This window comes from Salvelinus namaycush, unplaced genomic scaffold (assembly GCF_016432855.1).
Source record: "Salvelinus namaycush isolate Seneca unplaced genomic scaffold, SaNama_1.0 Scaffold801, whole genome shotgun sequence".
NCBI lineage: Eukaryota > Metazoa > Chordata > Actinopteri > Salmoniformes > Salmonidae > Salvelinus > Salvelinus namaycush.
The window spans coordinates 44,772-57,797 of record NW_024061533.1 but is presented as its reverse complement, the minus strand read 5'-3'; the positions used below and the strand labels follow the sequence as shown (position 1 = coordinate 57,797).

Genomic DNA, 13,026 nt, shown 5'->3' with positions numbered 1-13,026 from the left:
CTGCTCCTACATGGTGTAACAATACATCATGTAGATGTATATAATGAATAGACTAGGTATATACTGCTCCTACATGGTGTAACAATACATCATGTAGATGTATATAATGAACAGACTAGGTCTATACTGCTCCTACATGGTGTAACAATACATCATGTAGATGTATATAATGAACAGACTAGGTCTATACTGCTCCTACATGGTGTAACAATACATCATGTAGATGTATATAATGAACAGACTAGGTCTATACTGCTCCTACATGGTGTAACAATACATCATGTAGATGTATATAATGAACAGACTAGGTCTATACTGCTCCTACATGGTGTAACAATACATTTTTTTTTAGTAAAGCAGGGGAAGTGTTGTGAGTAACAGAACTGCCTGAGATGTAGGGGAAGGGAAGCTGTTCCATTGTTGAGGAAAGCAGGGGGAGTGTTGTGAGTAACAGAACTGACTGAGATGTAGGGGAAGGGAAGCTGTTCCATTGTTGAGGAAAGCAGGGGGAGTGTTGTGAGTAACAGAACTGCCTGAGATGTAGGGGAAGGGAAGCTGTTCCATTGTTGAGGAAAGCAGGGGGGTGTTGTGAGTAACAGAACTGCCTGAGATGTAGGGGAAGGGAAGCTGTTCCATTGTTGAGGAAAGCAGGGGGAGTGTTGTGAGTAACAGAACTGCCTGAGATGTAGGGGAAGGGAAGCTGTTCCATTGTTGAGGAAAGCAGGGGGAGTGTTGTGAGTAACAGAACTGCCTGAGATGTAGGGGAAGGGAAGCTGTTCCATTGTTGAGGAAAGCAGGGGGAGTGTTGTGAGTAACAGAACTGCCTGAGATGTAGGGGAAGGGAAGCTGTTCCATTGTTGAGGAAAGCAGGGGGAGTGTTGTGAGTAACAGAACTGCCTGAGATGTAGGGGAAGGGAAGCTGTTCCATTGTTGAGGAAAGCAGGGGGAGTGTTGTGAGTAACAGAACTGCCTGAGATGTAGGGGAAGGGAAGCTGCTCCATTGTTGAGGAAAGCAGGGGGGTGTTGTGAGTAACAGAACTGCCTGAGATGTAGGGGAAGGGGAGCTGCTCACTGATTGGCTATAGGGACAAGGGTCCCTCCAAAAATCTACCACTAATAGGCCAAGCCTCCACAGACCCTGTCTTGTACTGACAAACAAATCATTTGACATTCAAATATGTCATTTTAAATCCAGCTGGGCCTTTTAACACAGACAGTTGTTCCTGCTGTAGATGTTATGCCTTTGTACAGATCTAGGACCAGTTCGTTTTATATGTTTTCTAACACAGACAGTTGTTCCTGCTGTAGATGTTATGCCTTTGTACAGATCTAGGACCAGTTCGTTATATATGTTCTCTAACACAGACAGTTGTTCCTGCTGTAGATGTTATGCCTTTGTACAGATCTAGGATCAGTTCGTTTTATATGTTCTCTAACACAGACAGTTGTTCCTGCTGTAGATGTTATGCCTTTGTACAGATCTAGGATCAGTTCGTTTTATATGTTCTCTAACACAGACAGTTGTTCCTGCTGTAGATGTTATGCCTTTGTACAGATCTAGGATCAGTTCGTTTTATATGATCTCTAACACAGACAGTTGTTCCTGCTGTAGATGTTATGCCTTTGCACAGATCTAGGACCAGTTCACCTCCACAATACATATAGAGTACCGGTCAATTGTTTGGACACACCTACAAATTCAATGTTTTTTCTTTATTTTAACTATTGTCTACATTGTACAGATCTAGGATCAGTTTTAACTATTGTCTACATTGTAGAATAATAGTGGAGACATTGAAACTATGAAATAACACATATGGAATCATGTAGTAACCAAACAAGTAGCAGTAGAATGGCTTTACTGAAGATGTCAGTAACTTTCAACGTGGCACCGTCAGAGGATGGCACCTTTCCAACAAGTCAGTTTGTCAAGTTTCTGACCTGCTGGAGCTTCCCCGGTCAACTGTAAGTGCTGTTACTGAGAAGTGGAAACATCTAGGACCAACAACGGCTCAGCCAAGAAGTAGTGGGCCACACATGTTCACAGAACGGGACCGCCGAGTGCTGAAGCGTGTAACGTGTAAAAATCATCTGTACTTGGTTGCAACACTCACCAACAAGTTCCAAACTGCCTCTGGAAGCAACATCAGCACAAGAAACTGTTTGTCAGGAGCTTCATGAAATGGGTTTCCAGGGCCGAGCAGCTGCATACAAGCCTAAGATCACCATGTGCAATGCCAAGTGTAGGCTTAAGTGGTGTAAAGCTAGCTGGCATTGGACTCTGGAGCAGTGGAAAGGTATTCTCTGGAGTGAGGAATTATGCTTCACCTTCTAGCAATCCGACGGACTATTCTGGGTTTGGCGGATGCCAGGAGAATGCTACCTGCCCCAATGCATTGTGCCCACTGTAAAGTTTGGTGGAGGAGGAATAATGGTCTGGGGTTGTTTTTCATGGTTCGGGCTATGCCCCTTAGATCCAGTGAAGGGAAATCTCAATGCTACAGCATAGAATGACATTCTAGAGGAATCTGGGCTTCCAACTTTGTGGCAACAGTTTGGGGAAGGCCCTTTCCTGATTCAGCATGACAATGCCCCTGTACGCAAAGCGAGTTCCATACATGAATGGTTAGTCGAGATTGGTGTGGAAGAACTTCACAAGCCCTGACCTCAACAACGTCGAACACCTTTGGGATGAAGTGGAACGCCGACTGTGAGCCAGGCCTAATCGCCCGACCTCACTAATGCTCTTGTGGCTGAATGGAAGCAAGTCCCCGCAGCAATGTTTCAACATATAGTGGAAAACCTTCCCAGAAGAGTGGAGGCTGTTATAGCAGCAAAGGGGGACCAACTCCATATTAATACCCATGATTTTGGAATGAGATGTTTGACGAGCAGGTGTCCACATACTTTTGTTGATTTATTGTATATACTACAGACAGACATACAGACAGACAGACCTACTACTCACCCCTCCACTCTCTCCCTGAGTCCATCCCACAGACAGACAGAACGACAGACCTACTACTCACCCCTCCACTCTCTCCCTGAGTCCATCCCACAGACAGACAGAACGACAGACCTACTACTCACCCCTCCACTCTCTCCCTGAGTCCATCCCACAGACAGACAGAACGACGACTCACCCCTCCACTCTCTCCCTGAGTCCAGGCGACCGACCGACCGGACGGACAGACAGACAGACAGAACTACTAGTCACCCCTCCACTCTCTCCCTGAGTCCAGGCCCCAGACAGACAGACAGACAGACAGACAGAACTACTAGTCACCCCTCCACTCTCTCCCTGAGTCCAGGCCCCAGACAGACAGACAGACAGAACTACTAGTCACCCCTCCACTCTCTCCCTGAGTCCAGGCCCCAGACAGACAGAACAGCAACACCGTCAGAACTATAGCAGTCTTCATTCTGAAATGACTCTGGTCTTCTTCAGAAGTAGTGCAGTAGTCTACAGGGTTCAGAACTCACCTTTTTAAACACTTCTTATCACTCATATCATGAGGTTTCACATGTGTTTGGTTACATAGTTCCCAATTTAAAACATTAAACATTAAGAGTGTTTACCTAGCAGACCCACATATATAATAACTATACTATAATATACTATATTCATATGCTTTTAGTACTCACACATGAATCATATCATGTTTGCAGGTCATGTGTTGTTTTGAGCCAGCAGGAAAAACACACTGACAGGACAGTTCCTTTTATGGCCACTAGGTGATAATCTGGTGTCACAGACGCAGGACTGTAGACTTTCTCCTAAAGTGTGCACTTGTTCCCTTCACTGAAATGACTGGTATACTAAATATAGTGGAAACGCCCACTTGATAACAGAAGGTAGAGTCCTCTGAGTGGAACGGTGGGAGACAAACAGTACCTCCTCTCCCTTTCTCCCCCTATCCCCTTCTCCCCTCTCCTCTTCTCCCCCACTCCTCTTTTCCCCCTCTCCCCTTCTCCCAATCTACTCTTCTCCCCATCTCCTCTTCTTCCCCTCTCCCCATCTCTTCTCCCCCACTCCTCTTCTCCCCATCTCCCTCTTCTCCCCCTCTCCCCATCTCCTCTTCTCCCCCTCTCCCCCACTCCTCTTCTCCCCTTCTCCCCATCTCCTCTTCTCCCCATCTCCTCTTCTCCCCCACTCCTCTTCTCCCCATCTCCTCTTCTCCCCCTCTCCTCTTCTCCCCCTCTCCTCTTCTCCCCCACTCCTCTTCTCCCCCTCCCCTCTCCTCTTCTCCCCCACTCCTCTTCTCACCCTCTCCCCTTCTCCCCCTCTCCCCCTCTCCTCTTCTCCCCCTCTCCTCTTCTCCCCATCTCCTCTTCTCCCCATCTCCTCTTCTCCCCCACTCCTCTTCTCCCCCACTCCTCTTCTCCCCCTCTCCTCTTCTCACCCTCTCCCCTTCTCACCCTCTCCCCATCTCCCCTTCTCCCCATCTCCTCTTCTCCCCATCTCCTCTTCTCCCCCACTCCTCTTCTCCCCTTCTCCCCATCTCCTCTTCTCACCCACTCCTCTTCTCCCCCTCTCCCCATCTCCTCTTCTCCCCCACTCCTCTTCTCCCCCTCTCCCCTTCTCCCCATCTCCTCTTCTCCCCCACTCCCCTTCTCCCCCACTCCTCTTCTCCCCCTCTCCCCTTCTCCCCATCTCCCCATCTCCTCTTCTCCCCATCTCCTCTTCTCCCCCACTCTTCTTCTCCCCCCCTCCCCTTCTCCCCATCTCCTCTTCTCACCCACTCCTCTTCTCCCCCTCTCCCCTTCTCCCCATCTCCTCTTCTCCACACTCTCCTCTTCTCCCCCTCTCCCTCATATCCTGATCTCATTCTCCCTCCCCTTTATATAATATGCATTAGAAGAGGGGAGGGAGAAGAGAGTAATGATCAGAACCAGATCGAGGAGAGGGAAGGGGGAGGACAAGATGGAGGAGGGGGGAGAGAGATGGTAGAGAGAGAATATCATTTTATCACTGACTTCTCACCAGTGATGTCATCATAACCAGTAACCTGTTCCTCTCTTGTCCCAGCCCAGCCTGACCCTGACATATAGCATCAGGCCTGTTGAGTTGACTTGGTAACAGACCTCTAGCTTCTACACCACATCCCCCCTTCTCCTGCTCTAACATGAGACCTCATCAGTACTCATTTTGGGTGCTGGTACTGTTTATATTGAGGTGCTGGAACATTAAGCCAATATTCTATAAGAGGTGAAATCAAGCAGTAGAAAGTTAGAGGTGATATTATAGGACACACTATGTGAACTTTGCTGCTCTGTCAGCAGTTTCCTGTGGAGTTTTTCAGTTTGCTGTAGTGTGTTCAACCACTGATCCAAGATAAGTTGCTGAGAAGTTTATCTCACATCAAAGACCTAATGAACTTATGACATAGAAGTCATATAGCCGAGCAGTATGTTCCACTCTTCAGTCCAAACCTCATGACAGTAGACTGTATATGTCAGTGGAGCCCCAGTTAGAGGCAGATATGATACCTACAGTGATACTGATGACCCTGTTCTGGAGCACAGGTAGGATGCTGTTATACACTGGTGACAGTTACTGAGATATGTTTTGATATTGTAATATATGTTACCATTTGCAGGGCTAGTAAAATAACATGCAACTGGAAGCAGGGAGTAAAAATGTGTCTCAAAGCAGGACAATGATGTGATCACCTGTAAATGTACTTTACTGTAGCCTAACTGTCCATCTGGGGACAGCCACTAATGTCAGTTAAGTTGTGATGGTGTCATGCATCTGACTGTTGTATATTCAGTGTGTCAATGATTGATTGTATCTGTCTCTATGTAAATGAATGAGAGTATATTTTATGTATCTATTTAATATTGGTCGTATGTTAGAGTAGGAGAAGGGGGAGTGTTGATGCTAGAGGTCTATGTGATGAGTCAAGATCAACAGGTCCAAAACTATATGTCAAGAAGAGAAAGAGGGAGAGAGAGATGGAAGAGAGAGGAGGGGTGGGGAGAGAGATTTGAGGAGGAGGAGAGAGAGAGGAGAGTAGGGAGAGAGGGGGTAGGGGAGAGAGGAGGGTAGGGGAGAGAGAAAGGGAAGAGGAGAGAGAAAGGGAAGAGGAGAGAGAAAGGGAGGGGAGAATGGAGGGTTGGGGAGAGAGGAGGGTAGGGGAGAGACAAGGATAGGGGAGAGAGGCAGGTAGAGGAGAGGAGGGTAGAGGAGAGAGGGGGGGTAGGGGAGAGAGGAGGGTAGGGGAGAGAGGAGGGTAGGGGAGAGAGGAGGGTAGAGGAGAGAGAAGTGGAGAGGAGAGAGGAGGGGAGAGAGGAGGGTAGAGGAGAGAGAAGTGGAGAGGAGAGAGGAGGGGAGAGAGGGTAGAGGAGAGAGAAGTGGAGAGGAGAGAGGAGGGGTGGGGAGAGAGGAGGGTAGAGGAGAGAGAAGTAGAGAGGAGAGAGGAGGGGAGGGGAGAGAGGAGGGTAGAGGAGAGAGAAGTGGAGAGGAGAGAGGAGGGGAGGGGAGAGAGGAGAGAGGAGGGGAGGGGAGAGAGGAGGGTAGAGGAGAGAGAAGTGGAGAGGAGAGAGGAGGGGAGAGGAGAGAGGAGGGTAGAGGAGAGAGAAGTGGAGAGGAGAGAGGAGGGGAGGGGAGAGAGGAGGGTAGAGGAGAGAGAAGTGGAGAGGAGAGAGGAGGGTAGAGGAGAGAGAGTGTGTGTACACGTGGTTGTTGGTGTGGCTAAAATAGAATCCACTAATTTAAAGGGGTGTCCACATACTTTTGTATATATAGTGTATGTACACATGGGTGTTGTTGCACCATACAAACGATAAGCCTGTCTTCCCCATCACATCATGAAAGGTCATGTTGATGTTCATTTAACTCTGTCTCTCTCTTCTTCTGACTCCTCCCTTTCTCCTCTGTCTCTCTCTTCCTCTGCCTCCTCCCTTTCTCCTCTGTCTCTCTCTTCCTCTGACTCCTCCCTTTCTCCTCTGTCTCTCTCTTCCTCTGACTCCTCCCTTTCTCCTCTGTCTCTCTCTTCCTCTGACTCCTCCCTTTCTCCTTTGTCTCTCTCTTCCTCTGACTCCTCCCTTTCTCCTCTGTCTCTCTCTTCCTCTGACTCCTCCCTTTCTCCTCTGTCTCTCTCTTCCTCTGACTCCTCCCTTTCTCATCTGTCTCTCTCTTCCTCTGACTCCTCCCTTTCTCCTCTGTCTCTCTCTTCCTCTGACTCCTCCCTTTCTCCTCTGTCTCTCTCTTCCTCTGACTCCTCCCTTTCTCCTTTGTCTCTCTCTTCCTCTGACTCCTCCCTTTCTCCTCTGTCTCTCTCTTCCTCTGACTCCTCCCTTTCTCCTCTGTCTCCTCCCTTTCTCCTCTGTCTCTCTCTTCCTCTGACTCCTCCCTTTCTCCTCTGTCTCTCTCTTCCTCTGACTCCTCCCTTTCTCTTCTGTCTCTCTCTTCCTCTGACTCCTCCCTTTCTCCTCTGACTCCTCCCTTTCTCCTCTGTCTCTCTCTTTTCCTCTGACTCCTCTCTTTCTCCTTTGTTTCTCTCTATCTCTCTGTCTCTTTCTCTCTCTTTCTCCTCTGTCTCTCTTTCTCCTCAGATCTCCAGGCTCAAAGCGTCAGTCCACCAGGTAGGTAGAGTATAAATCTACAGTGACTATAACAGTTCAATATTAGTCAACTTTATTATCCCACATGGAGAAAGTAATATGACCATAAACACTATTCTATAACCCAATAACAAGTAGTGTTTTATGGAACTACTGATACTTGACATATTATATATTGTATTGGTCTGATGTTAGAGTAGGAGAAGGGGGGGTGTAGATGCTAGAGGTCTGATGTTACAGTAGGAGAAGGGGGGGTGTAGATGCTAGAGGTCTGATGTTACAGTAGGAGAAGGGGGGTGTAGATGCTAGAGGTCTGATGTTACAGTAGAAGAAGGGGGGTGTAGATGCTAGAGGTCTGATGTTAGAGTAGGAGAAGGGGGGGTGTAGATGCTAGAGGTCTGATGTTACAGTAGGAGAAGGGGGGGTGTAGATGCTAGAGGTCTGATGTTACAGTAGGAGAAGGGGGGGGTAGATGCTAGAGGTCTGTTACCCAAGTCAACAGGTCTGATGTTAGAGTAGGAGAAGGGGGGGTGTAGATGATAGAGGTCTGTTACCCAAGTCAACAGGTCTGATGTTACAGTAGGAGAAGGGGGGGTGTAGATGCTAGAGGTCTGATGTTAGAGTAGGAGAAGGGGGGGTGTAGATGCTAGAGGTCTGATGTTACAGTAGGAGTTGATCTTAGGCTTGTGTGCTGCTGCTCGGCCGTAGAAACCCATTTCATGAAGCTCCAGACGAACAGTTCTTGTGCTGAAGTTGCTTCCAGAGGAAGTTTGGAACTCGGAAGTGAGTGTTGCAACCGAGGACAGATGATTTTCATCTCCCCTTCTCCTCCACTCCCCTTTTCCCCCTCTCCCCTTCTCCTCCACTCCCCTTCTCCCCCTCTCCCCTTCTCCCCCTCTCCTCTTCTCCCCCTCTCCTCTTCTCCCCCACTCCTCTTCTCCCCCACTCCTCTTCTCCCCCACTCCCCATCTCCTCTTCTCCCCCTCTCCTCTTCTCCCCCTCTCCTCTTCTCACCCTCTCCCCTTCTCCCCCTCTCCTCTTCTCCCCCACTCCTCTTCTCACCCTCTCCCCTTCTCCCCCTCTCCCCTTCTCACCCACTCCCCTTCTCCCCCTCTCCCCTTCTTCCCATCTCCCCATCTCCTCTTCTCCCCTTCTCCCCATCTCCTCTTCTCCCCCAATCCTCTTCTCCCCCTCTCCCCCACTCCTCTTCTCCCCCACTCCTCTTCTCCCCCTCTCCCCTTCTCCCCATCTCCTCACTCTCCCTCATCTCCTGATCTCATTCTCCCTCCCCTTTATATAATATGCATTAGAAGAGGGGAGGGAGAAGAGAGTAATGATCAGAACCAGATCGAGGAGAGGGAAGGGGGAGGACAAGATGGAGGAGGGGGGAGAGAGATGGTAGAGAGAGAATATCATTTTATCACTGACTTCTGACTCACCAGTGATGTCATCATAACCAGTAACCTGTTCCTCTCTTGTCCCAGTCCAGCCTGACCCGACATATAGCATCAGGCCTGTTGAGTTGACTTGGGTAACAGACCTCTAGCTTCTACACCACATCCCCCCTTCTCCTGCTCTAACATGAGACCTCATCAGTACTCATTTTGGGTGCCGGTACTGTTTATATTGAGGTGCTGGAACATTAAGCCAATATTCTATAAGAGGTGAACTCAAGCAGTAGAAAGTTAGAGGTGATATTATAGGACACACTATGTGAACTTTGCTGCTCTGTCAGCAGTTTCCTGTGGAGTTTTTCAGTTTGCTGTAGTGTGTTCAACCACTGATCCAAGATAAGTTGCTAAGAAGTTTATCTCACATCAAAGACCTAATGAACTTATGACATAGAAGTCATATAGCCGAGCAGTATGTTCCACTCTTCAGTCCAAACCTCATGACAGTAGACTGTATATGTCAGTGGAGCCCCAGTTAGAGACAGATATGATACCTGCAGTGATACTGATGTCCCTGTTGTGGAGCACAGGTAGGAGGCTGTTATACTAATATACAGTTGTGACAGTTACTGAGATATGTTCTGATGTTGTAAAATATGTTACCATTTGCAGGGCTAGTAAAATAACATGCAACTGGAAGCAGACAGTAAAAATGTGTCTCAAAGCAGGACAATGATGTGATCACCTGTAAATGTACTTTACTGTAGCCTAACTGTCCATCTGGGGACAGCCACTAATGTCAGTTAAGTTGTGATGGTGTCATGCATCTGACTGTTGTATATTCAGTGTGTCAATGATTGATTGTATCTGTCTCTATGTAAATGAATGAGAGTATATATTATATTGGTGTTATGTTAGAGTAGGAGAAGGGAGGGGTGTAGATGATAGAGGTCTATGAGCTGAGTCAAGATCAACAGGTCCAACACTGTATGTCAAGAAGAGAGAGAGAAAGAGAGAGAGAGAGATGAGAAGAGAGAGAAGGGGTGGGGAGAGAGATTTGAGGAGGAGGAGAGAGAGAGAGGAGGGTAGGGAGAGAGAAAGGGAAGAGGAGAGAGAAAGGGAGGGGAGAATGGAGGGTTGGGGAGAGAGGAGGGTAGAGGAGAGAGGAGGGTAGAGGAGAGAGAAGTGGAGAGGAGAGAGGAGGGGAGGGGAGAGAGGAGGGTAGAGGAGAGAGGAGGGTAGAGGAGAGAGGAGGGTAGAGGAGAGAGAAGTGGAGAGGAGAGAGGAGGGTGGGGGAGAGAGGAGGGTAGAGGAGAGAGGAGGGTAGAGGAGAGAGAAGTGGAGAGGAGAGAGGAGGGTGGGGGAGAGAGGAGGGGAGAGGAGAGAGGAGGGTAGAGGAGAGAGAAGTGGAGAGGAGAGAGGAGGGTAGGGGAGAGAGGAGGGTAGAGAAGAGAGATAAGTGTATTGGAGAGAGTAGGGTAGGGGAGAGAGGAGGGTAGGGGAGAGAGAAAGGGAAGAGGAGAGAGAAAGGGAGGGGAGAATGGAGGGTAGGGGAGAGAGGAGGGTAGAGGAGAGAGAAGTGGAGAGGAGAGAGGAAGGTAGAGGAGAGAGATAAGTGTATTGGAGAGAGTAGGGTAGGGGAGAGAGGAGGGTAGAGGAGAGAGAAGTGGAGAGGAGAGAGAAGTGGAGAGGAGAGAGGAGGGGAGGGGAGAGAGAAGTGGAGAGGAGAGAGTAGGGGAGGGGAGAGAGGAGGGTAGAGGAGAGAGAAGTGGAGAGGAGAGAGTAGGGGAGGGGAGAGAGGAGGGTAGAGGAGAGAGAAGTGGAGAGGAGAGAGTAGGGGAGGGGGGAGAGGAGGGTAGAGGAGAGAGAAGTGGAGAGGAGAGAGTAGGGGAGGGGAGAGAGGAGGGTAGAGGAGAGAGAAGTGGAGAGGAGAGAGGGGGGGAGGGGAGAGAGGCTAAGGTAGAGAGAAAGGGAAGGTAGGGGAGAGAAAGGGTATACGAGAGAGTGTGTTGGTGTGGCTGAAATAGAATCCACTAATTTGAAGGGGTGTCCACATACTTTTGTATATATAGTGTATGTACACATGGGTGTTGTTGCACCATACCAACGATAAGCCTGTCTTCCCATCACATCATGAAAGGTCATGTTGATGTTCATTTCTTATCTCCCTCAACAATCACAAACAGTTAACATTAAAATCACAAAAGATTCAAAAGAGAAATTATATATAAAATAAAATGTTAACAATATACAACAACAAAAAACACCCCACAAGGGCCCTCTCAGCCAGCCGGCTCCACTAGGTCCCATTCAGCCAGCCGGCTCCACTAGGTCCCATTCAGCCAGCCGGCTCCACTAGGTCCCATTCAGCCAGCCGGCTCCACTAGGTCCCATTCAGCCAGCCGGCTCCACTAAGTCCCATTCAGCCAGCCGGCTCCACTAGGACCCTCTCAGTCAGCCGGCTCCACTAGGACCCTTTCAGTCAGTCGGCTCCACTAGGACCCTCTCAGTCAGTCGGCTCCACTAGGACCCTCTCAGTCAGTCGGCTCCACTAGGACCCTCTCAGTCAGTCGGCTCCACTAGGACCCTCTCAGTCAGTCGGCTCCACTAGGACCCTCTCAGTCAGTCGGCTCCACTAGGGCCCTCTCAGCCAGCCTGTTCCACTAGGGCCCTCTCAGCCAGCCTGTTCCACTAGGGCCCTCTCAGACAGGAGGCTCCACTAGGACCCTCCCAGCCAGCCGGCTTCAATTGAGCCCTCTATTTCAGCCGGCTCCAGCAGGGCCTTCTCAGACAGCCGGATCCACTAGGGCCCTCTCAGACAGCCAGCTTCACTAGGGCCCTCTCAGACAGCCAGCTTCACTAGGGCCCTCTCAGACAGCCAGCTTCACTAGGGCCCTCTCAGACAGCCAGCTTCACTAGGGCCCTCTCAGACAGCCAGCTTCACTAGGGCCCTCTCAGACAGCCAGCTTCACTAGGGCCGTCTCAGACAGCCAGCTTCACTAGGGCCCTCTCAGACAGCCGGATCCACTAGGGCCCTCTCAGCCAGGTGGCTCCACTAGTGCCTTCCCAGCCAGCTGGTTCCACTAGTGCCCTCTCAGCCAGGTGGCTCCACTAGTGCCCTCCCAGCCAGCTGGTTCCACTAGTGCCCTCTCATCCAGCCGGTTCCACTTGGGCCCTCTCATCCAGCTGGTTCCACTTGGGCCCTCTCATCCAGCCGGTTCCACTTGGGCCCTCTCATCCAGCTGGTTCCACTTGGGCCCTCCCAGCCAACCGGCTCCACTAGGGACTTCTCAGCCAGTCGGCTCCACTAAGGCCCTCCCAGCCAGCTGGCTCCACAAGGGGCCTCTCGTGAGCTGGTTCCACTAGGGCCCTCCCAGTCAGCTGGCTCCACAAGGGGCCTCTCGTGAGCTGGTTCCACTTGGGCCCTCCCACCCAACCGGCTCCACTAGGGACTTCTCAGCCAGTCGGCTCCACTAAGGCCCTCCCCGCCAGCTGGCTCCACAAGGGGCCTCTCGTGAGCTGGTTCCACTAGGGCCCTCCCAGCCACCTGTCTCCACTAGGGCCCTCTCAGCCAGCTTGTTGCACTATTGCCCTCTCAGCCAGCTGCAGTTGTGATTGTAGCACGTAAATGTTTGTGAGGGCAACAACAACAACAAATGTGGGATGCAATCCAGCAAAGTCAGTACACAACACAACACTAAACAATACATGAATATCACTATACCAGTGCTACACCTGGCTGTCAGCGGAGCCTTGTCTGGCAGCGAAACAGTTCATTCAGCCTCATTTACTGCCTTTTAGAAAAAAATTGCTTATATGGCTGACTTGCTTAAACAAATGTGGTTTCTACTGACAATTGAGATGCCCAAATGATGGCATATGGGGACTACAGGCGGATAAGAGGTAATCCGTCGATTAAGACATTAATGAGCATTCAACATTGGCCGTGCTGTCAATCCAATATGATTTCTGCTCAAAACAACTCAGAACTGGGAAATCTGTCTTCAGTGAGTTCAAGACAACTGGGAACTCTGGAAATAACGAGCTCCGACTGGGCAAATATACG

At 49.8% G+C, this 13,026-nt stretch overlaps 1 pseudogene; it reads left to right on the top strand.

The window, feature by feature from the left end:
- LOC120042915 overlaps nucleotides 1-12,437 on the top strand; it is a 30,465-nt pseudogene extending 18,028 nt beyond the window's left edge.
- Nucleotides 12,438-13,026: the final 589 nt, after the last annotated feature.